Below are 24,248 nucleotides of genomic sequence, written 5' to 3'. Positions count from 1 at the left end.
GCATTACAGGGGCATGCATAACTTATTGGTTTACCTCTGAGACAAGTCTCCCCACTTAAAAGTATTTCTTTTCAAAAATTAATGTATATAAGGTTTGGCTATGATACACTACAAAAGAAAGAAGAAAAAATTCAGTAGTGAAAAGTTTCAGGGAGAAAATTCAGTGAAGCAAGAAGCCACGAAGCCTGTGAACTTAAAACAGTTCAAGGAAAAAGATGCCCCATTGTTTGGATCGGAGTCACTATGGTAACTGCTTTTATGTAGACTGCAAAAGGACTTGGTCCACAGAATTAAAGGAGCTCATCCGTGGTTCCCTTAGAAAAACTGTAGGTATGACTTCTTTTTACAGAGAAGGAGGATAATTTCACAAAACAAAGTACGGATGAGAGGAACTGAAAGGGAATGAGCTCATACCCTCCCCACTCCCAGCCCAATCTACATGGTACCATCTGTGCATGCAGGCATTTGACCTTCATGTTTCCCTTACTAGGAAAAACTCAGAGATAAGTTCAAAAATGGCTCTATGATCAAGTGGAAAAGAACAATCCAATGTTTAGTTTTTGTAACATTGAAGAAACACTGAAGAAAAATATATAAATGGATTTTTATTTTTCTTTTTAGGGCTGCACCCATGGCATATGGAGTTTCCCTGGCTAGGGGTCGAATCGGAGCTACAGCTGCCAGCCTATGCCACAGCCACAGCAACGCCAGATCAGAGTCACATCTGCGACCTACACCACAGTTCACGGCAACGACAGATCCTTAACACATTGAGCGAGGCCAGGGATCAAATCTGAGTCCTCATGGATACTAGTCTGATTCCTTTCCACTGAGCCATGATGGGAACACCTACAACTATCTCTCTGATGAGAAAAGAACTCAAAAAGCAAAGTGGCTTGTCCCTAAACCCCACAATTTTCATTTTCAAATCTCATTTGTGTTTCTCATTCTGTGCTGCTTATAATTACACCACTAAGGAATATCCCATGCTCAGGAAGAATAAAACCAAGATAATCAGTAATAGTACATCCTTTCCTTAAAAGAGGTATTCCCAATATTTAATTTGCATTAAACTGCTACCACATGCAAAATATGACCAAGAGGTAGAAAGGGAGAATAATTATACCAGCTTCAATACATATGACAAATGTGTGTCTAGATAGAAGAAGAAACATGTTTAAAAGAAATGGGAAAATTTTTCCATTCATTTGGTAAAGAAAGCAAATTATTCAACTGCATTCAGAAATAAAGGCCCTAGTGCTATTTCTATTGCCAGATATTGAAAAAGCAAAGTAGAAATGTATTTTAATGATTTATTTTCAAAAAGTTTGACAAAAATACGATGATTTCAGAACATGGTAAAAATAATCTATGAAAACTGATAAAATATATTTATAAAATATCATCTACAATAGAACTACCTTGTAAGGAAAATGTAGAATGTTTGGTTTTCTCTTTCAACAAGAAACTGGTAGGAGCCATGATTATGATGTTACCAAACATAGCAGAGCATGCATATAACTGAACATGATTTTAAGCAAGATTTCAACTGTGTTTCTTTCAAACATCCTCAGTATTAGAATGTCAAGATCTTAAAAGAGTTTTAAAAACTCCTGGAAAAGCTACACAGAATGCATGTAAAGAATACCACAGTGCTAAAAAAAAACAAATTAAATGAGTCACTTTCGTCTTGACCTAAATTCAATGATGGGCCTGATATTCTGAATTTGTCTGGGAAAACTATATTCCACAACTGCTTGAAAGAGCTCTGGGGCATCGTGATTTATTATAGCAGTTCTGAACAAATGAAACCCCCACATTTTTACAGTTAAGCAAAATTGGGCTTGGACGGCAGGGAACCTGAAATTCATTTGGATTCATGCCGTGTTTCAAAAACACATCCGTGGGACCTTTTACCCTTCATTGCAGCCCTAACAAGAAGCCAGACACAAACTCTCCAAGGAGAAGCACAGGTTGACCGGATGATGCATGTTTAAAATCTCAGGGGTGGCCTCCCTGTCCAACATATCTTTTCTTTTTCCATTGGGATCCTGAAGGAGACCTGGAGACAGAGAATTATTGTAATCCAAGTTGGAAATCATAAAAGCATGAATTAAAGTTTCACTGCCCATCGGTGACATTACATTCAAACTCACTCTATTTCTAAACTGATTATACATGGGTTTTCCCCAATAGACCAAATGTAATTCAGGAAGAACAGCCATCAATTAATGTTCACACCTTGTGCACAGATAAGAGCACGGCCATCATTTCAGCTTTGTAACAGGAAGAGATGAAAATCTGCAGGCACCGCATTTCAGGAGCTTTAGTATGTATCTTTTTCATATTATGTGAATTATATTTCAGGACGTCTCTAGCCTCCAAAGCTCGGTCTCCAATATCCTATGAGATTGAAGCAGCTGTTCCTCCAAGCTACTAGGGAAAAACACTCTAGCTAGGTCAACTTCACAATTCTATTCTTATTCTTTGCTTGGTCCATCATATCTATTTATTCCTGAAATACACAGGTGTAGATTGAGCCACATGGCTTTAAAAATGAGAGAAAGAAAAGAATAGCCAACTTCTGTCCCTTTACCAGGAAGGGTTACAACAGAACTTAGTGGGAGCACACCTGGATAAGGGGCAACCCAGCCTGATAAAAGGCATACAGAACCTCCACAAGCAGAGGCTTCTAAGTAAGCCCCCACGTGGCACAGAGGATATCAAAGTTTCCAGGATGGATTCAGGAAATCCAGTTAACATTAACTTTTAGCCTGAACACATGGTTTGAATACAATAGACGGTTTTCTTTTTTGTGTTATAAAGTCATGTGGTATTTTGGGATTTGGTCCAACTATTCAGAAAATTTGAACTTTTCCCATTAAACTGATAGGCATTTTTTTTTTCATTATCAGGTTTACTTTTCTCAAATCAAGTAAACATTTCATTCTCAAAATTATGCTAAAAAGTAATATTTTCTTTCATCTTTTGTATTATCAGAAAATCTTTATAATTTTATCATCATATTAGAACAGAGGAAGTTACTCTTTCATGAAGATATGAGCTATGACGGTGATTGCAGCCCTGAGCCTTAGAGAGTTCTATGTACAAAAACATTATTTGATAGTAAAGATGAATTTTATGATGGATAATGAGTAGAACAGAATGTTGATGTCCAGAAGTCTTTGCTCTTCTGGACTCCTTCTCAGAAATTCTCAAATTGAAGTAGTATACACAAATTATTTTTATGTTTCTGCAACCAAGTAATCTATGACTTCTTTACAAAGGCAGAGCAAATGGGAGTTGGAATCAATTATCAGGTTGGGCATATGATAACAAGACCTATCAAAAGTGCTGTTGTTCCTTCTGTAGAGAAATGTTTCCTTCTAAAGCACACAGATGAAGCCTTGGACTACTCATTTGCTGGATTTTGTTTTTGTTTGCTTTTTCCTCATATAAGAATTACTATGCAATTTTATTTTAGTGTTTTATGTTCACTCCAAGTTGAATCTGATAGATTTTTAAACAAGAAAATACACTATGCAATCTTTATTTCATGCTATCTTCTGTATGGTTTTATTTTAATCTGGGACTTACTCCCTTTATTCCCCTATAAATATATATTTTTTCTTTGATAAGATATATCATTTTCTAAAGACAGCTCATATTTGCTGCCTTCATAGACTTCATCCTACCATTCTTTCTACTTGGATTGCTCATCCCCATCTTTACCCATTAAAGTCTTCCCAGAACCTGTTCATCTGCTAAGTGATCCCTGATTACTCCAGGCAGACAGAACCTCCCTCTGCTCTGGATTCTTAGAGCACTGGGGCCACACATGCAGTGTGCGTTACTTTTTACTTCTATCCAGAGGGTTATTTTCAAGCTAATTATATGGTAGGTGGGGTAAGAGAAAGAAGAGAGGTGATGATATATTCTCTCATCACCCGTATGGCTCTCAGTGCACACCTTCCACATAAAATACTGTCCTGGCAATTAACAGCAAGTCTAGGTGTTCATATACATTTCTTATGAAATCCCATTTATTTAAAACTGTAATTTTTTTCAGAAAAAATTCTAAAAATGGCCTCTCTTTTATGAATTTTTTATAAGCACAAAGTGGTATCATATCTTTTAAATCATTATTAAAAAACCAAAGTTCTGTAAAAACTCTATGAGTGCCAGAAACTCCTGACCGACATGTGAAGATAAAAGAAAAGAAAATTCATCTCTCAGGTAACCCGGCTTCCCTAATCACTTATGCTTTCAGTGGTTGGTGCTACATCATCACAAACTGTGGTTAAGGATGAATGCATAAGAAATGTTTCCTACTTCTCTTTAAATTTTGGCCATTCCTCCTTGGGAGTTAAAGGTAGTCAGAGAGAGAGAAAATTCATCCCATACCCTTCTTATTTAGGGTGGTTTTGAAGTTTTCTTCTCCTCTTCATCTTTTTCACAAGAATCAATTTTTTATTCCACCCTTTCTCTAATCCATAAGTGAGAAAGTGAGTTTTATGTTATGAGGTCTGCTTTGTTTGACACCAAAATGAACATATCTTTCAATCTATGAGAAGTCATCTTCCCTAAATAAAACTCCTATTTCTTTTCATTGGTTTATCCTTGAAATTTGTGTTTGAATTTTCATTTTTCTTTTTTTTTTCTTTTTCTTTTCTATGGCTGCACCTGCAGCATATGGAAGTTCCCAGGTGGAGGGTGAACTCGGAAGCTGCAGCTTCCAGCCTACACCACAGCCACAGCAACACCAGATATGAGCCACATCTGTGACCTAGGCCACAGCTTACAGCAACACCCGATCCTTAATCCACTGATTGAGGCCAGGGATCGAACCTGCCTCCTCATGGATACTAGCCGGGTTCTTAATTCGCTGAGCCACAACAGAAAACTCCAAATTTTCTCAATTTACTCTTAGAGTTTTAATTTCACTTCCAAGCAAGAAATTTTTAGTGCATTCAAGTGTATCCACCTTTTCCAGGATTTCAAAACCTGGCTCATCCTCTTGTGTATTCTGCCCTGTGTCTACCAACCTTGATCCAGGATTAATGATGCAGCACAGTACTGATTTGAGCTCTCAGCTTCAAATCCCAAAGGATAAGTTCTAATTTTATATTCTCTATATTGCATCAGTTATCTAAACTGCTTAAATTTATTAATAACAACTCCCTTTTGTTTACTCCTCGAGGCCTTTATAGAGGCCTCCTGTGACTTCCTATGAAAAACACTGTTGCAATGGTTCAGGTTAAGGATTGGAAACTTTTTCTGTAAAAGGATGGGTAGTGAGTATTGAAGGCTTTGTAGGGCATACAGTCTGGGCCACAACTACTCAGCACCTCCATGGTATCATGAAAGTATCCATAGACAATCCATGAATGAATGCAGTGAGTGTGGCTGAGTGCTAATAAAACTTGGTTTACAGACACTGAAATTTTAATTTTACATAATTTTTACATGTTTCAAAATACCACTTTCTTCTGACTTTTTTTTTTGAATTATTGAGAAGGCAAAAACCACTTTTACTCATGGACTGTTCGAAAATAGGCAGTTGCTCCTACACTTTTGGTAGGAGTGTAAATTAGTGCATTCACTGAGGAGAACAGTATGGAGGCTTCTTAAAAAATTAAAAATAGAGTTATGATTCAGCAACTCCACTTCTGAACAGATACCCAGAAAATTTGAAAACTAATTAGAAAAGATACATGCACCCCAATATTCATAGAAGCACTATTTACAATAGCCAAGACGTGGAAGCAGCCTAAATGTCCAATGACAGAGAAATGGACAAAGGAGAGGTGGGATAGATATACAATGGAATGTTGCTCAACCATAAAAAAGAATGAAATAATGCCACTTGCAGGATCATAGATGGACCTAGAGATTATTGTACTAAGTGAAATAAATCAAAGACAAATATCAAATGATATCACTTATTTGAGGAATCTAGAAAATTGATACAAATTGTACACCTGAAACTAACACAACACTCTAAGTCACCTATACTACAATAAATTTTATTTTAAAAAAAGAAAATTGCAATAAGTTACAAATTTTGAAAAGCTGAAGAGTATCACAAACACCTTTAAATATAGAAAAATAATATTTTACAAATTAATTTTATGATAATCTATATTTTCCTATATTTTTGGCTGTGTATTCAATGATAATATTACAAAATCATTATCATTTAAAGATATTATTAAGTTATTTAATTCCTGTAGAGGGAATTAAAAGATAATTCATCTTTTCTCTTAAAAAAAGTGATATAAGTGAATTTACTTATAAAACAAAAACAGACTCACAGACATAGAAAGCAATCTTATGGTTACCTAAGGGGAAGGGGGGATAAATTAGGAGTTTGGGATTAAAATATACATACTACTCTATATAAAATAAACAAAAAGGACCTAATGTATAGCACAGGGTACTATATTATACATTTTTTTTTCTTTTTTTGCTTTTTAGGGTTGCACGCACAACATATAGAAGTTTCCAAGCTAGGGGCTGAATCAGAGCTGCAGAGTCAGCCTGTTCCACAGACAGAGCAATGCAGGGATCCAAGCCATGTCTGTGACCTACACAACTCATGCTAATGCCAGATCCTTAACCCATTGAGTGAGGCCAGGGATTGAGCCCACATCCTTATGGATACTAGTCAGATTCATTTCTGTTGCACCACAATGGGAACTCTTTCAATATCTTATAATAACCAAAAAAAAAAAAAAAATGGAGTTCCCAATGTGGCTCAGTGAAAACGAATCTGACTAGCATCCATGAGGATGTAGGTTCGATCTCTGGCCTTGCTCAGTGAGTTGGATCCAACATTGCCATGAGCTGTGGTATAGGTCACAGACACGGCTTGGATTTGGTGTTGCTGTGGCATAGGCTGGCAGTTACAGCTCTGATTCAGCCCCTAGCCTGGGAACCTCTATATGCCACAGGTGCAGCCCTAAAAAGATAAAAGACAAAAAAAAATGTCTTGTAATCACCTACAATGGAAAAGAATTTGAAAAAGCATATCTATATAGTATAATTGAATTGCTTTGCTATATACCTGAAATTAACATGACATTATAAATCAACTATACTTCAACATTGGGAAAAATTTTTTAAACAGGAGATTGACTACATTTGGCCCAAAAGCCATAGTGTGTCAGCTCCAGCTTTAGGGATAAAAGGGAAATCAGATTTAGTAAAGAGAGAGGGATACGTAGACAAAATAGTAGAATAGTAGAATAGAAGATACTTTAAGAAATGTTTAAGTTATTAGGATAATTCAGAGAAGGCATGAATAAAATATGAAGCCTCATTTTATGCATAACTCTGAAGGTTAACGGAATATTTCTAGTAAAGTAAAAATTTGTATATCATATTGACTTGGACTAACTGTAAATGTAGTATTACAAATTAGAACAACTGAAGAATTCTCAAGTCTGTCTATTAGAAGCAGTACACAATTTGAGTGAGAAAACAAGAAGAGTGAAAAGAACCAAAAGAGTGCCACATCAAAGAAGAGGAAGAAGCAGACAGAATAGTACACAAAAGGAAATCCACAACATCATAGGAAATGATGTCTCAAGTCCATTGCTCTCAAGTAAGGAATGGATATTATGACAGTATCAAGGTAACAAGTGCAGACACCATTAAAAGCAAACCAGAAGAAAAACATTCACACAAAAGTGGACTTTCAGTGGTGTTCATAAATGGTTTCATAATTTACAAATCATAACAGTGTACCCATATCCTCTGCCAAACAGTTAAACATAGCAGGTTTTTGTTTTTGCTTTTTTTAAAGTCAGGTCATGGTACAACCCCTATGGAAAACAGCATGGGGGTTCCTCAAAAAACTAAATGTAGAATTACCACATGAGGAGTTCCCGTCGTGGCGCAGTGGTTAACGAATCCGACTAGGAACCATGAGGTTGCGGGTTCGGTCCCTGCCCTTGCTCAGTGGGTTAACTATCTGGCATTGCCGTGAGCTGTGGTGTAGGTTGCGGACGCGGCTCGGATCCCGCGTTGCTGTGGCTCTGGCGTAGGCCGGTGGCTACAGCTCCGATTCGACCCCTAGCCTGGGAACCTCCATATGCCGCGGGAGTGGCCCAAGAAATAGCAAAAAAAAAAAAAAAAAAAAGACAAAAAAAAAAAGAATTACCACATGAGCCAGCAATCACACTCCTGGGAATATATCCAGACAAAAATTTCACTCAAAAAGATATATTCACCCCTATGTTCAGTGCAGCACTATTCACAATAGCTAAGACATGGAAACAACCTAAATGTCCAGCAGTAGATGAATGGATTAAGAAAATTTGGTACATATATACAATGTAACACTACTCAACCACAAAAAAGAATGAAATAATGCCATTTGCAGTAACGTGGATGCAACTAGAGACTCTCATACTAAACGATGTAAGTCAGAAAGAGAAAGATAAATACCATATGATATCACTTATATGTGGAATCTGAAATATGGCACAAATGAACCTACATACAAAACAGAAACAGACTCACAGATACAGAAAACAGTCTTGTGGTTACCAAGGGGGAGGAGGGGGGGAGTGAGATGGATGGGAAGTTTGGGGTTGGTAAGGACAAAATATTACATTTAAAATGGATAAGCAGTGAGGTTCTACTGCTAAACACAGGGAACTATATCCAATCTTTTGAGATAGAACATGGAAGATGATTTGAGCAAAAGAATGCATATATATGTATGATGGAGTCACTATGCTGTACGGTAGAAATTGACACAATACTGTAAATCAACCATAATTTTAAAAAAACAAAAAATAAATTAATCAAAAATAAAAAAAGACAACTCAGTTATTTGAAATTACCTGATACAGGAGGCAGGTCAAATGGCACAAAGTGAAACAGATACCTAATATTGGCAAGAGAAAAATTCTGCAGAGGAGAAATGGATTTGAATTATTTAGAATATTAACCAAGTCCATTTTCTTTCCAAGACATACCTATCTGTACAGACATCATTAATGAGTAATTTATTCAGATAAAATTATTTGCTTTATTAGAATATTCTTATTTAGGAATAACAAGATTTTTATCATAAATTGTGTCATTCTGTGATTTCAAACTTATTTCAGGCATGGGACTGAACAGAATAAATATAAAGAGCTTTATCTTAGCATGAGCCAAAAGAACTTTTATGGAGCAGTATTTTGACTTTCTCTCCATTTACAGTGGATTTTCTTTCTTTTGATATCCCCAAAACCGCACCAAAGAGTACCAAGCTTGGAAACTTCCCTCCATGCTAATGCAAAAATTTTATGCAGACATTTGTGGATTCTATGCCTGCAAGCTTAGCCTACTTGGTGAGAAATCTAGTCCTTGGTTTCCTCCCCCATCCCCAAGCTTGTAAAGCCGTCCAGCTGTACTCCAGGGGAGCTGCTTCATTTTCGTGAGTTGGGGTAAATTTTACACAAGAACAAAAAGATCTAACAAAGGAACATAATTGTCCAGTTAGACATTATCAAAGTCCAGTTGGGGAAACAGAGGATATCCAGTGACCTAATACTTAAGAGGCCAACTGGAGCGGAGGGGGGGGGGGGGAGGGGGGGAATCATGTTTTCTGCTAAATGCAATCACTTGCAAAATCTTATATGTTAGCTCTACGAAAATACTTCCCTTTAAAATAGCTCTCTGTAGAATTTAGTTTTTAAAGGAAAAAAAAACCTGTAAATCAAACAAATTTTCTTACTTTAGCTATTTTGTTCCATTTTATGATTATACAGGTTTGGGTTAGGTATCAATGGCAATAAAAGTCTTGTGTTTCAGAGATCTTTCCAGGAGAAAGTGGAGTATGATTATAAAATACTTATTTAGAGAACATGGTTCCTAAAGTATATTTTGCCTGTTTCCTCAGTACACACTAAATAAACTTTATATTAAAGCTCTGGGGTCAAAAGAGGGGAAAAAAATAGCATGTATCAAATTGTTGCAGGTGCTGGGCCCAGGACTTTGGGTACTTCACACAGGTTTCAACACTTGATCCTCTCAGCCCAGAAGGAAGAGGTCACAATCACCTACAGAGATTGATTTTCCCAGGTCATCCAGGTACTCCCCGTCACTGCCAAGTCTGATGGCTCCAAAATCTACATGCTTTCCACCACAAAAGCACTGTTCTACTTATTAAAATGGGGGATGAAAAAAAGATAAGCTTTGAATACAAAATGGAAATAGTGTTACTTTGCAAAATTTGTTTTGGCTTAAATGCCTGCATATCTCTCCAAAATACCTACTCCTCTGTTCTCATGTCTTTCTCCGAGTCACTAGCCAGACGTAACTCTCTCTCTCTCTGAAAGCTCTCCAAATATTGTTTCATCTGACAAATCATAAACATAACAACGAATGCTGCTCAACACCACGGTGTGGTTTCTTAGAGTCACAGATCCTTCACACCTGTTGCTGTAATTCAATGGTCAGAACATAGGCTGATCAAATGTTCACGAAAGTTCCCATGCAGGAGCTCAGCGGGAATAAGAGTCCAGAGTTCCTGGTAATGTCTCTGCACAGCCTAATCACAACCTAATCCCTTGCATCTTCTTTCTCCCTCCAAGGAACGGAATTTGGAAGGGTTGGCTCAAAACAATAATACTTCAATAAATCTCAGATACTTATGTTTCTGTACTTCTAAATTTCATCATATTTACACGTGAAAACTGCCAGATAGATGTGTGGAGTCAGAGAATGCGTGGAGCCCAGGCTTCCCTCCAGGGGGTGCTCAGGACCCAGTGGGATTGGAGCAGGAATGGAGGCCCAGGGAAGTCTGGGCAGATGGGGTCTCAAACAGCCTTGCAGTTTCTCTGTGTGACCAAGAATAGATGGGCAGTGGACATATCAGATACATATCAGAAATGACCTGGATGGTGAAGACCAGGCAGTGTGACAACAGCTTATCTCAGCAGACAAGTGCATGAGCAAAGACTAAGGGTCAGATCCTTTGTCCACAGTGCCAGCACCAAAACTCTCTTACTCTCAAAGTTCCCAGAATATATGCTCCATCCTTGGGTGGAAGGAAGGCAGGAACTACAATTTGACAATGTGTCTTCTTGGGAAAAAGAATTGGCTCAAAGTATATATATACTTCTGTTGAAAATAAATAAAAAATGAAAACCCACATTACATGTATTGAATTATAAATGCTTTGTATGAGTTAGTCCTCAGAAAAAAAGAGCTATAATTTTTATTGCCAATTTACACACACATGTGTAAGCAGAAACATTTTATAGATTTGGAAACAAAATTGAATTATTTACCTCAAATCCCAGTGCAAATAAGTGCCAAAGCTAAGATTTGATTCAGTTAATGTCGCTATATGAGCATCACTAATACTAACTACTTAACTGTCAAGTTTCAATTTGCAAGTATCAGTTCATAGTATTGTTTACCAAACATTGACAATAAATTCCTAGCTTAGAAAACTAAAACAAACAAACAAACAAATAAACAAACCCAAAAACTGTAGTAATAAGGTCATGGAAACATTAAAAAAAAAAATGGCTGAGAAAGACTGTTTGCCCCTAAATAATTTAACTTAATTAGACATATTTGTCTCATGTAGCATTCACTAGGAAACTCAGCAACCAACAAAAATATATATCATTGATATATTTAGTAGTATTTTATAATGACTACAATCCATTAGTTTTACTTTTTTTAGTAAATATAAAAAGAGTAATATTTCAATCTTTATTATAAACTCTCAACCCATCCATATTAGGCTATATTTGAAGATACGGTTTTATTTTGTTCCAGGACAAGAAAGGTATGTTCTTTAATTAAAGTTCTATTTTTCAGTCAATTTAGTTCTTGTCATTGACCATCTCTCTTTTAGAAAGAAAAGAAGTTAAGGTCCAGCTTTAGAGAGTCCTGCATTTGCTTTCAAATTTGCCCTAAAGAAACTATCTACAGCCATGTGGAAAGGACATTTTTTCTGAATCATTGGTATGGTTAGCAAAATTAGAACTAACCAGATTGAAAGATCTGCTCCTTGAAACCACAACTTACTCAAATCTAAAGCATGTTTCATTGTCACCAAATTGAGTTAGAATTGCCTTAATTGCAGAACAGTCTGAAATTTCCATTAACCTTATATAGTTTTAAACTTTCATTTCCAATTTTCTCTTCCTTAACCTTTCCATAGTTAATGATGCACAAGAACCCTATTCCTGATACAAACTAAAATATAAATATGCAAGAATCTCATTAAAAACCAATTGGTTGAGCAATGGACTTGGTCATTATTTAAGTTTAGTCATATGCTTCATATTGAGTGGGACAGACACACCATCTCAACCCAGTCCCCTGTTCCAGGGCCTTGATTTCCTGATGAATAAAATGGGGCATGATCTCCTAGGAGAGAGGAAAAGAGAACAAGGAGAAATCCAGCTAGTAAAAAAAAGCTACAAGCTAACGTTTAAAAAAAAAAAAAAAACTATTTGAACTATTATACAAACAGTGAATATTGAAGGTCTGCAAAATACATCTTTAAAAATATTCAATTATCACAAAATAAAACAAAGAGAAACTATATTAAGCTCTTAAATACATAGGACTTCACTGAAATGTTGCAATAGTTGCAATTAAATGAAACAAATTAAACTGAATATAAACATTTTGTGTGTTATTTTAATGATTTTAGTGGAGAAAATAGCAATTATAATATGTAAAATGAGAACTCGGTTGACATTTTGAAAAAGCATTTTTTAAATGTTTAGATGTTCTTTTTTCTATTTTAATTTAATGATTAGAAAATGCTCACTATGTGTAAGGTTCTTTGCTAGGTTTTGTGATAATACTAATCCTTAATGAGCTCACAGTCTTGTTTAATAAACATTCATTCCATTTTGTTTTGTTTGTTTCGTTTTTCCAGAATAATACCAATAAGAATTTCTTTTTGGAATTAACTAAGAAAATATCAAAAGATAACTTGGTTTTTCCAAATCCTTTTGTTCATAAGTCCATAAAGGATTTAAGTTTAATGTCTTTGTATTTCTACCAATAATCCTCTGAAATGACCTTCTTTTGAAGGCATGTTATTCTACTTCTAGTTTCTATTTTGTAACTTTTACCCAAATAAAATAAAAATTATCTGCATTTAAAATGTGTTGATTGACATGAAGCCATTAACACTGGTTAACAGAATAAGGGGAATTATGTTGGATGAACCTCTCAATTTTTTTCTTTATATCTTTCTTTCGTATGATTTAATTTTATAAAAAGCATCTGATGGAGGAAAAACAAAAAGAATCTGTTGAGGCAGGAACCTCTAGACTTAACATTTTTCAGAATCATCTTACCAAATATAGAATCTGTTGCTGTCCATACCCAGGTGACTTGCCACTTGCTTTGACAATGGAAAAATAGGATGGGCTTTGAAAGTAGTGAGCTACCTGTAGCTTGAGACCAGAGTTGTTACTTGGTACCTACAACATGGTAAACAATCTCTGGTTTCTCTGAACTAGTACCTACTAACTTCTTTCTACATTGCAGAAACTGTTCTAAGAACTTTGTATTAATGAACTTGTTTCATGTCGAGTTTCTATACATGGTATACAGTCGGGCGGGGGTCCTGTTTTCTGTTTTTTTCGTTGTTTTTTTTTTTTTTTTTCTGTCCCATTTACCTATTCACCAATGTTCACATGTCACAGAATTCACATTTAGTGTTTCAGAATCATTCTCATTGAAAAAGGATTTTGCCCACAGACACACTCAGGACATCTTTGATTTTTCTCATCATTTTTCAATTTAAAAAAAAATATTGTTCTGCCTTTTTGTGACATCATAGCTATGTTCTTACCAGCACTTATTATAGTAAATACCTTTCTGCTTAAAATAGACATACTGGTGTCTGTTCACCAACCCAAAGCAAAATTTCTCTCACTCTGCCTTTTATTCTTTATATACCTTGGGAAGTCACAGGACGTTTTTGATTTGCTTTGTCTTTTCTGTTCTTTTAACAGTGGAAGGTCATTATCTAGTTTATATTTGCAAAACAACCAAGTCTATTTGAAGCAGGGATGACAGACTGCAGAAACAGGTCAAAAGCAGCCTGACCCATGAGAGGGAGAGTGGGCTGCTATGGCTGAGCTGGGTCGGGGGGAGGAGAGTAGTCAGGACAGGCACCAATAAGTGGCAGAAGTGCCTATATTTGAAAGGTTCTATTAAGAGCCAATAGGACTTGCTGATGATGTGTTGGAGATGGGTTTGAGGAAAGAAAATCAAAGATGAATTCCAGGTTTCTAGTCTGAGCAATGGGAGGAAGGAGATGTCACTTACTGAGTAGGGTTTCAGGATCTTCTAAACTTCGTGCTAGGTTAATTTTGAACCTAAGACAAAACAAAAAATGTTTCCAACTAACTCATTATGCTTCATCCAATGCAATTTGTAAGCCTACACAGACATTAATTCCCATTGCTTTTCCTTCCCCTGCCTGCAGGTAAAGATTGTGAGACTCAGAGCAGAGCTGGTATTTCTCAGCCATCAGGGCTGCTGTGTGACAAAGAAGATTTGCACCTTCTTAGGTTTTTGTGTAGGAAGAGTTGGAATTTGCTGCAGGTAATGACAAGTATATTCCTTTTTTTTTTTTTTTTGTCTTTTTGCCTTTTCTAGGGCTGCTACTGTGGCATGTGGAGGTTCCCAGGCTAGGGCTCTAATCAGAACTGTAGCTGCCAGCCTCTGCCAGAGCCACAGCAATGCAGGATCCAAGCCACATCTGCGACCTACACCACAGCTCACGGCAACGCCGGATCCTTAACCCACTGAGCAAGGCCAGGGATCGAACCCCCAACCTCATGCTTCCTAGTCAGATTCGTTAACCACTGAGCCACAACGGGAACTCCTGACAGGTATATTCTGAACTGTTTGTACTGTGTTTTCTGGAGCAGAGGATTTGGGTTGAGAAGGTGGCCTTGTGGTAAGTTATTTTTTTACACTCTCTGCTTATGGCATCATTCTGAAGGGCCTCATGCTTAAGTCTGAAGAACAACTCAGAGAACATCTCTACAACTTGGTTTTGCTTTCTCGGTAAAATGGAAGATTTACTGGGGAGATAAAGTAACAGATAAAATGAACAAGGAAACAAAATTCCTAAACAAAGAGAGTTTAAGTGAATGCTTTTCTAATGCTATGCAGATATCTGTGATATGGAGAAAGGTACCTTATTTGGCATACCTTGCATGAGGGCAAAGAGCTCCACTGCAGAAATGAGTGCTTAAGTCTACCAGAGAATGTGGATGGGCATGAAAGCAGTGGGTAACCACAGTGGGAAAATATATTTTTAGCAGTGTTTTACACACAAGTGAGGAAGAAAGAACTTATGGCTCCAGTGATGTAGATGAACCTCATGGACATAATGTTGAAGTGAAAAAAAAAAAAAAAAGCCAGACACAAAAGGATACAAACTATCTTGGATTCATTTATATAAAGTTCAAGAATAGGCAAACAATTCCATAGTGATAGAAGTCACAATAGGGCTTATTTTTTCTTTCTTTTTTTTTTTTTTTTTTTGCTATTTCTTTGGGCCGCTTCTTCGGCATATGGAGGTTCCCAGGCTAGGGGTCTAATCGGAGCTGTAGCCACCGGCCTACACCAGAGCCACAGCAATGCAGGATCCGAGCCGCATCTGCAACCTACACCACCGCTCATGGCAATGCCGGATCCTTAACCCACTGAGCAAGGGCAGGGACCGAACCCGCAACCTCATGGTTCCTAGTCAGATTCGTTAACCACTGCGCCACAACGGGAACTCCAAGGGCTTATTTTTGGAGGAGATGGAAATTGACCAAGGACAGCCATTGGAAATGTTCTATGTAAAAATCCATCAAGTTATATACCTAATGTTTATGCATTTATACACACATGGGATATATTTAAATATCTTCTATAGAAATATATAGAAAGCTATAGATACAGATACAGTATAATGTATATGCCTCAGTAAAGGTAGATAAATTGAAAAATCATAATAATGGTCATGAGTAACCAAGTTCTCAATAGAAGAAAAACTGCTTATAAAGCCAGAGCCAGGAAAATTCTGGCTCCATGTAAAGACAAAGAGACAGTATCTCATCCTAGACATATATGAACAACCAAATCCAATATCTATACAGTAATATTTAGGCCCATGAAGGATATTCAAGCTATTTAATTTTTAAATTTTATAGAAGTACAGTTGATTTACATCTGCTATACAGCAAGGTGATTCAGTTATACGTATGTACACATCTATTCACATATGGGTTATCATTTTGACCCATCAGCACAAGTCAATCAGAATGGATACCTGGGCTATTCTGAAGAGACTTCAGCTATTGTGATAGAACTGCATACCCTGTTGGCCCAAACATCTATGCCGTCTTTTATGAAGGTGATAAAAGATTCCATTGAAGAAGATGGAATTCAAGCCCAGAAATGAAAACTTTTTGCAATTAGCAATATGTAGTTCTGCATAACAAACCATAAAATTTGTGTGGTGGGTCCAAATGCATGTAGACTGACTTCAGGGTATGTAGTCTCAACCACTCTGCTATGCTTCTGGTACCCCAAGAAATCAGGAATAAGTATTTGGATCTCCTTTTGATACCCTTAACCTTTGCTTACACTTGCTTAAAATATATTTCTTAAGCCTGAATCTATGTCAAATAATATATATGACAACCGTGCCCTTCTAATTATGCTCTGGGTATGGTTGTAGGCTTCTTCAGCTCTGTATTTCCCGCTTGAGTCCTGCATGTCTTTAATTTTTCAAAGGTATTGCATTTTTCTGGGTAGAATGATGGGAGTCTTGGCCTTCTAAAATCCCTCTGTAGGAAGAGTCAGCTACAACTCTTCCACTGGGCAGACACAAATATGTCATGACAGTTCCTATTTGTCACTATTAGACAATCTATTCTACTCTTGGAATAGATATCATTTAATTGCTTCATGCCCAATATCATTTCTGTAATACCTATATTCATGCAATGAGTTTTTAAGGTCATCTATTCCATTCCCAAGACTTCTGAAATTATTACATGTACTTCCTATCAGATAAATGAGAATGTTTATAACCAACAGACCAAAGAGGGAAATTTCTATTTTAATATCTAATATCTAATAACCCTCATTGTCAAAAAATGTCTCATGTTTAAATAACCTAATCCTTTAAGCTTCATCTTATCCAGGGTTTCTTACCATTTATCCTCAAAAGTTACTGACCTTGAAGTGTCACCAAAACTGCCCAAAGGGATGAAGAATTCTGGAAGATGGGATAAAATTTTACAGTGACCTATAATAAATTAATGAAGTGATAAGAACTTTTTTAAAAAGTTTGTTAAGATCAAACAAGTAACATACATATGAAATTATAACCTGAAAGGACATGGACCACAGTATTGCAAATCCATATCTTTGTATTTTTTAAAAAAATAAGCAAAAATGATGAAGTGATCCTTTATGCTCTCAGAGCCCTATTTTACCAACACTGTAGGTTTTACAACTAAGAATGACCTAGAAAAGGTGGCAAGTTCAGATAATAGTATGATGATAAGGTTAATATACATAGATCGACACTTGTAAGATTAATGAATACTCCCCAAAACTTACCATTTGTATAAAGTTCAAATAACTAAGATAATTTTCTATTTGCACCCAAAGAAAATTTTTTGTTCTTCTTTCCAAACAACTAAGTATTAAGTGATTTATATATTTTGTTTTAAAAATTTTAGCTTAAAAATCTTTCCTTTATAGGGGACTATGTGTTTTCTTAGATAGTAATCTTGGGGATCACAATATTTCCTAGGAAGAATACATGTTTTTTCTTAACCTAAACTACATGCTTGGCTAGAGGCTTCTAACCCATGAATAAGTTAACCCACGATTAACTAACCCATGTTTGGTTAGAATTTATTGAGTTCACCACAGTTATTATTCAAGTAATTCAAAATGTACTGTAAAATACCACCCATTGTTGGTCAAGTTCATCAGAATTATGGAGGTGGGGGAATTTTAGCAATCCAGTCAACACTTAACAGTCGTGTGAATTGTGACAGGCAGGACCAAGTGAGTCTCTCTGGCTTAGATTTATTTCACAAAATCCTGCCAAGACTTATTTATGTCTAAACCACATCTACCTTTCTGTGAGCAAAAGGCACACAGAGTGACAATCGAGCTATTTAATTTTCCTCTTGTCCTGTCTTCTGGGTAGAGAGGGACATGGAAACTTTGTCCTTCATTATTCCTGAGCTGTTTTTCATGTATCTGTGTTCCACTTAGGTAACCTTCCTCAAGTTCAAGACACTTGTGTTCTCTCAACTCCAATGCTCATGTCTGTAGCTAAGTGATTCTGTTGTTTTTCACTTGATTACCTTCTAAACTGCTCTCCTCAAATTCTTTGCAAAATGTAAAAATGCTTTGCGTTAAAGGAAAGCAACTAGAGAATTATTAATCTACAAACTTTAACCTATTCTAAACATAGTAACTTCTTTGGTTGGTTGTTTAAGGGGGGAAGAGTGCACACATATGTGTGTTATATGTGTTTGTCCATTTTGAATCCTGGTTATGTGATCACAATCAGATATTATATATGTTATAACACAATATAATACTTTGGAAGCAGTATCATTTACCATAAAAAGATGTGGTTTCTCTAATCAGACATTATGAATTTGTATTCTGGCTGTCCCATTTACAAGCTATAAAAATTTGGGCAAATTATTGGCATTCCTGATGTGGCACAGTAGGTTAAGGATCTGGCATTGCCACAGCTGTGGTGTAGGTTGCAGCTGCAGCTCGGATTTGATCCTTGGCCTGAGAACTTCCATATGCTGTGGGTTCAGATGAAAAATAAAAATAAAAAAGAATTTGGACAATTAATTCAACCTCTGGTTAAGTTCACAAGTCACCTACACACTGTAGATATAATAGTGTTGAGAGGATTCAGTAAATTAACACATGAAATACTGAGAACAGTGCTGGATTCAGAGTACATAACAAACAGTAACTGTTCAGCATTATGGCCATTTTTGTGTAAATAACATATCGACATATATAGTCATCATCAGTATCACAGCTAGTAGTACATTTCCTAATTGGAAACCAAAATTTGTGCCCCCTTCAGGACAAATTAAAAACATCACAAATTCCTTGTCAATTGTAGAAAGTCTGACTCTACAACCTGTCCCTTCACAGAAACATCAGATTTACTTTGGTAATTTTACCATTCTCCATTTTTTCCTTGACAATTTCACACTCTAACATAGGAATAATATAAATATCCATTACCATTTCAAGTATTTGTAAAATTCACCAATTCAGGAGATCCCCATCATCTCCCATTTAAAAAAAAAAAAACTCACAAAACGAAGAGTCAAAGTCCCTGAAAATTAGTTTCCCTTACACTTTTCCCACCAGTTTATCATCTTCCTGTTGTAAAGATGGAATCCTTGCCATCACTGAAGGGCTTCTAGCCAGCCTGGTGACTTGGGTAAAATTAATTTTCTAAGTCAAATAATGAAACCTGTAACCCCAAGTAGAAATAATTTTCAGTTTTTCATTTTTCTACACTTTGAGCTACAAAAGCATATAATAAAATTATTTTTAAGGTATTCAAAATGAAAAGAACAAAAAGAGAATTAGTCTAAAATTTAACAACTGTCCACAGTTCAAGACTGAAAATAAGAGATTTCCTATGAGTTTGAACTTTGTTAATTTAGAATTTTTATAAGCTTCTTTGTTTTCTCCTTGCTGTTTCTCACTGCTGTCTCCTGACTTCTAAAGCCTCCAGGGCAGCCCATCCAGCTCCACGGCGCTACTTCAATGGCTACTTTCAGCCCCATTAAGTCTGGGGATTGGGGCATAGAGTATGGGCATATATAAAATTTAGGGGATGGGAGTTCCCCTCATGGCACAGCAGAAATGAATCCAACTAGGAACCATGAGGTTGCAGGTTTGATCCCTGGCCTTGCTCAGTGGGTTAAGGATCCAGCGTTGCCATGACCTATGGTGAAGGTCACAGACGAGGCTCAGATCCCACATTGCTGTGGCTGTGGCATAGGCCGGAGGCTACATCTCCAATTGGACCCCTAGCCTGGGAACCTCCATATGCCACAGGTGTGGCCCTAAAAAGACAAAAAAGACAAAAAAATTTAAGAGATAGATTTCTTTATTTTGTATTCCAAGTATTAGTGGGGTTTTAAAATACATATTTCAGAGAAATTACTAATGAATGTATTATAACCCTGATATCCATTCTAAAAATTCTTTTCTTTTTAAATTCTCTTTCCCCAACAAACATATGCAAAAGGATTATAAATGAATTGTAACCATACACTCATTGGTTTATTTCAGACCTCTTAGAAACCTGGAAACCAGTCCTGAACTTAAACCACCATTTAAAATTTTTTTTTTTTAATTTTTACAGCCACACCTGGGGCATATGGAAGTTCCCAGGCTAGGGATCAAATTGGAGCTACAGCTGAGGTCTATACCGCAGCCACAGGAATACCAGATCTGAGCCTCATCTTTGACCTATGCTGCAGCTTATAGCAATGCTGGATCCTTAATCCACTAATCGAGGCCAGGGATTGAACCCTCATCCACACGGGCACTTGTCGAGTTCTTAACCTGTTGAGCCACCACTCCAAAACCACTATTATTAAAATTAAAAGTGTTTCTTAAGGCTTTCTGCCTTTAGAATCAAAAGGAAAATCAACACATCAGACCTGAAATATACACTGTGGTAGTTAATTTTATGTGTCAACTTGACTGGCCTAAGAGATGAACAGATGCTAGTAAAACATTATTTCTGGATGTATGTCTAAAGGTGTGTGTGGAAGAGATTAGACTAAGAGACCCACCCTGCCCTACATGAGCCCAAATGGAACACAGAGGCACCGGGAGGGCAAAGTTACTCTCTCTCCTTGAGCTGGGAGGTCTCTCTTCTCCTGCCCTCTGACCTCAGAGTTCCTGGTTCTGGCACCTTCAGACTGGGACTGAATCAGTCCACTGGCTTTTCCGGTTCTCCAGCTCACAGACAGCAGAGCAGACTGTGAGACTTATCAGCCTTCAAAGCTGCATAAGCCCATTTCTATACTACATCTCTTCTACCTATCTACTTGTACCTTATTGTTTCTGATTCTCTGGAGACCCTAATACATCTGCATTGCAGGTTTGCATTACCATGTTGTCTGTGTTTTGGTCACTCACATACTCTCCCCACAATATTTTCTCTAAACATACTTTGGAAAGATCATAAAGAAAAGCTTCTTTCCTGAATAACTTCTCAACAAATACATTCACTTTTGTGTGTTTAAATTAGCAATTGCAGCTCTCAGAAGAAACTTCCATATAGAGATAAACGGTTAGTTTTTCTAATCAAAAGCCACAAGGTAGAACAAAGTAAATTAATTTTAAAGAAAAGGAAAACTAGGAGTTCCCATTGTGGCACAGAAGAAACTAATCCAACTAGCATCCATGAGGATGCTGGGTTCGATCCCTAGCCTTGCTCAGTGGGTTAAGGATCTGGCATTGCCATGAGCTCTGGTGTAGATGCAACCTGGATCTGGCATTGCTGTGGCTGTGGTTTAGGTTGGCAACTGCAACTCAGATTCAACCCCTAGCCTGGGAACTTCCATATGCCAGAGGTGCGACCCTAAGAAAGTAAAAAAGAAAAAGAAAACTATTTCAATCTCAGCTAATTTATTGACAGCTAATATGTATGTTAGTGTAATTCTATTCTTCTCGGTAATTAAGAGAACCTATTGTTATTTGGCTAAGATACAATTATCAATAGAGCATTTACTAAGTGAAACATTGCAATAAGTTATAATAAAAGTTTGTTCCTTTGAAGAGTTAAAAAGTAAAAAAAAAAAAAAATTAAGTCCATAGTTCCATATTAGTTATACACAGAAATGCCTGAAGATGCTGAAGTAGTCTAATTTTTCAAGGTCTTTTTCTTCCTGAGGACACAATGATTAACCACAGGTATAAAATGTCAAGGCAGCATTTTAAGATCCTTCCCTTGAAAACACTTAGTATTGAGGAAGGCGTATGTCTGAGCACAGCAATGACTATTACGAAAAATTGTGTTGCTTTCTAATATTTCACATACCTACAAACAGAATGATTTTAGAAATCAAGTTAATTACCACCTTTTCTGTCTTTACAGAGCACCTGAGTTTTCCTCTCCTTGCTCAGAGAGATGAGTGAAGGCTAGGCAGTGAGGTGCAGATTGCCCCTGAACACAAATAATTTGCAGAAGATTAAAAAGCTTCATTCTCTTTAACTAGTTTGTTTTATTTCATACAAAGACCAAGTAATTCTCTGCTTGGTTTTATTTTGTAAAATGCCATAATTGAAAGTGTAGAACCAATCAATGACACCTCTGGTTGAAATTTATTTCTGAGGACTCTCCCAAAGGAGTGATTTCTGAGGAATAATACGCAGCCTTCAATTTACTTTATCACAGCTGGATACAAAGTTAAATCCCCGGCTGGAATTTAACCAGCCAGAACCAAGCACCAGATGGCTTATCTGCACCTCAACCCGACAGCTGTGTCCTGATATGCACAGCTGGTCTTCACATTTGAATGACAATATTTAAATGATAACATTATGTAATGCAGAAAAATGTGTTTGGGTAGCACAGGTCTTGAAAAGTAGATTGCACAGTTGCTCTTAAAAGTAAATGCACAGCCTCAATGGCTAGTTCACACTCCTTTTCTATTTGTGTTGATGGGTCTTGGCTGGAGATAAGTTTTCCTGCCACAGGGAAGCATTCCAGGGTGATTCATACTGTACTACTCTCTCCTCATAATGATTCTCCGAGGTACTTACCATGTTAGATTTTCCTTCACATAAAAATAAGCACTACGTAGTTTCCATTGTGAAGCTGGAGACTTTTAAAATTCTGCAATAATTAATAGATATTGCATTCTGCCAAGACAGAGGAAATCAGTGGTATTTGGTGGAAAGCAGCTGCTATAGAAATTCTTCAATAGTTTGAGGATGTTATTATTCATTTCCCAGTTGAGTAGCAAATCTCACCAGATCAACAAACATAACAAAATTAATACCAAAATTCAGCACTTAAAAAAAAAAGAAAAAAAAAACATGAAAGGCAACTCTCAAAGAAAATATATTTGAATACATTTTAGACACGAATGAAAAATGTGACACATTTCAAATGAGAGATGGATGAACGAATGTGTAAGCCTTTAATAAAATATGTAGCAGCAAGTTTTGATTTTCATGATTTGACAGAAGTTCTATGCTGCTGCTCAGACTTTGATGAATGTGCCCACAACCCCAAGGACTCAAAGAAAATGTACACTTGATATACATCCAAAGTCACTGTGGATACAAGGAAAAAAAAAAAAAAACCACTCTGTTTAGTAGTAAGGAGACCTGGGTATATAATCTCACTGCTGCTTTTAATTAACAATAAGTTTGATCCTATCAATTAACAGCGATAAACTTCAATCCCTTCACCTGCAAAAGGGGAGGCAGAGAGGAGCTGACAGGTGTGACTCTGTTCTCTAAACTTCTATGAAACAGAGGAAGGGGGGTTATATAACCGTGACTGCTATGTGGTTCCCAGGAGACTCCACCCACTAGGACTGCTCTCCCTTACCAGGGTTCTGACTAAGCACAATGTAAAACCTAGAAGTGGCAGAGAGGCCTGAAGAGCACTTTCACAGAACATCAAGGTGGCCTCTGAGGATATGTCTTCATTGTAAATTAAATGGGCTTCCACACATGACACTAGGCTGGGCCATCCCCCCCGGGGCCATGTGACAAGGCACAGAACCAGGCAAGGAGCCTGTCCCTGGGAGCAGCTCAGGCTCCAGAGGACAAGGGGATCCTGCCCAGTGTAGTCTTCCCCAACTTATCACTCAAACAATTCACTGCACAAAGGCATGAGAAGACAAGAGTTAAGTGAACACCCTCAACTCGAGAGGACATGTAAGTGATTAGGAGAAAGGTCTCCCCAAGATGTCCTCCATGGACTCTTCTCTTTGGAGCAAGCGAGCAGCAGTGAGAAGGAAGGTCATTTGATGAAGCCCCTCCTTCAACCCCGGCAACCACTCCTGTGCGTCTCCCCCTGAGACCACCTTGATCGACATAGATTCCATCCTCATGAGACTCAGAGATGTACTCAAGCACTACATCAACTAAATCAACCCCCTCTGTACCCAAAGCCAGAAATGTGGTCCTCTTCCCATTGCTCATCCTGA

This window comes from Phacochoerus africanus, chromosome 3 (assembly GCF_016906955.1).
Source record: "Phacochoerus africanus isolate WHEZ1 chromosome 3, ROS_Pafr_v1, whole genome shotgun sequence".
Classification (NCBI taxonomy): Eukaryota; Metazoa; Chordata; class Mammalia; order Artiodactyla; family Suidae; genus Phacochoerus; species Phacochoerus africanus.
This window is presented reverse-complemented; position numbering follows the sequence as displayed.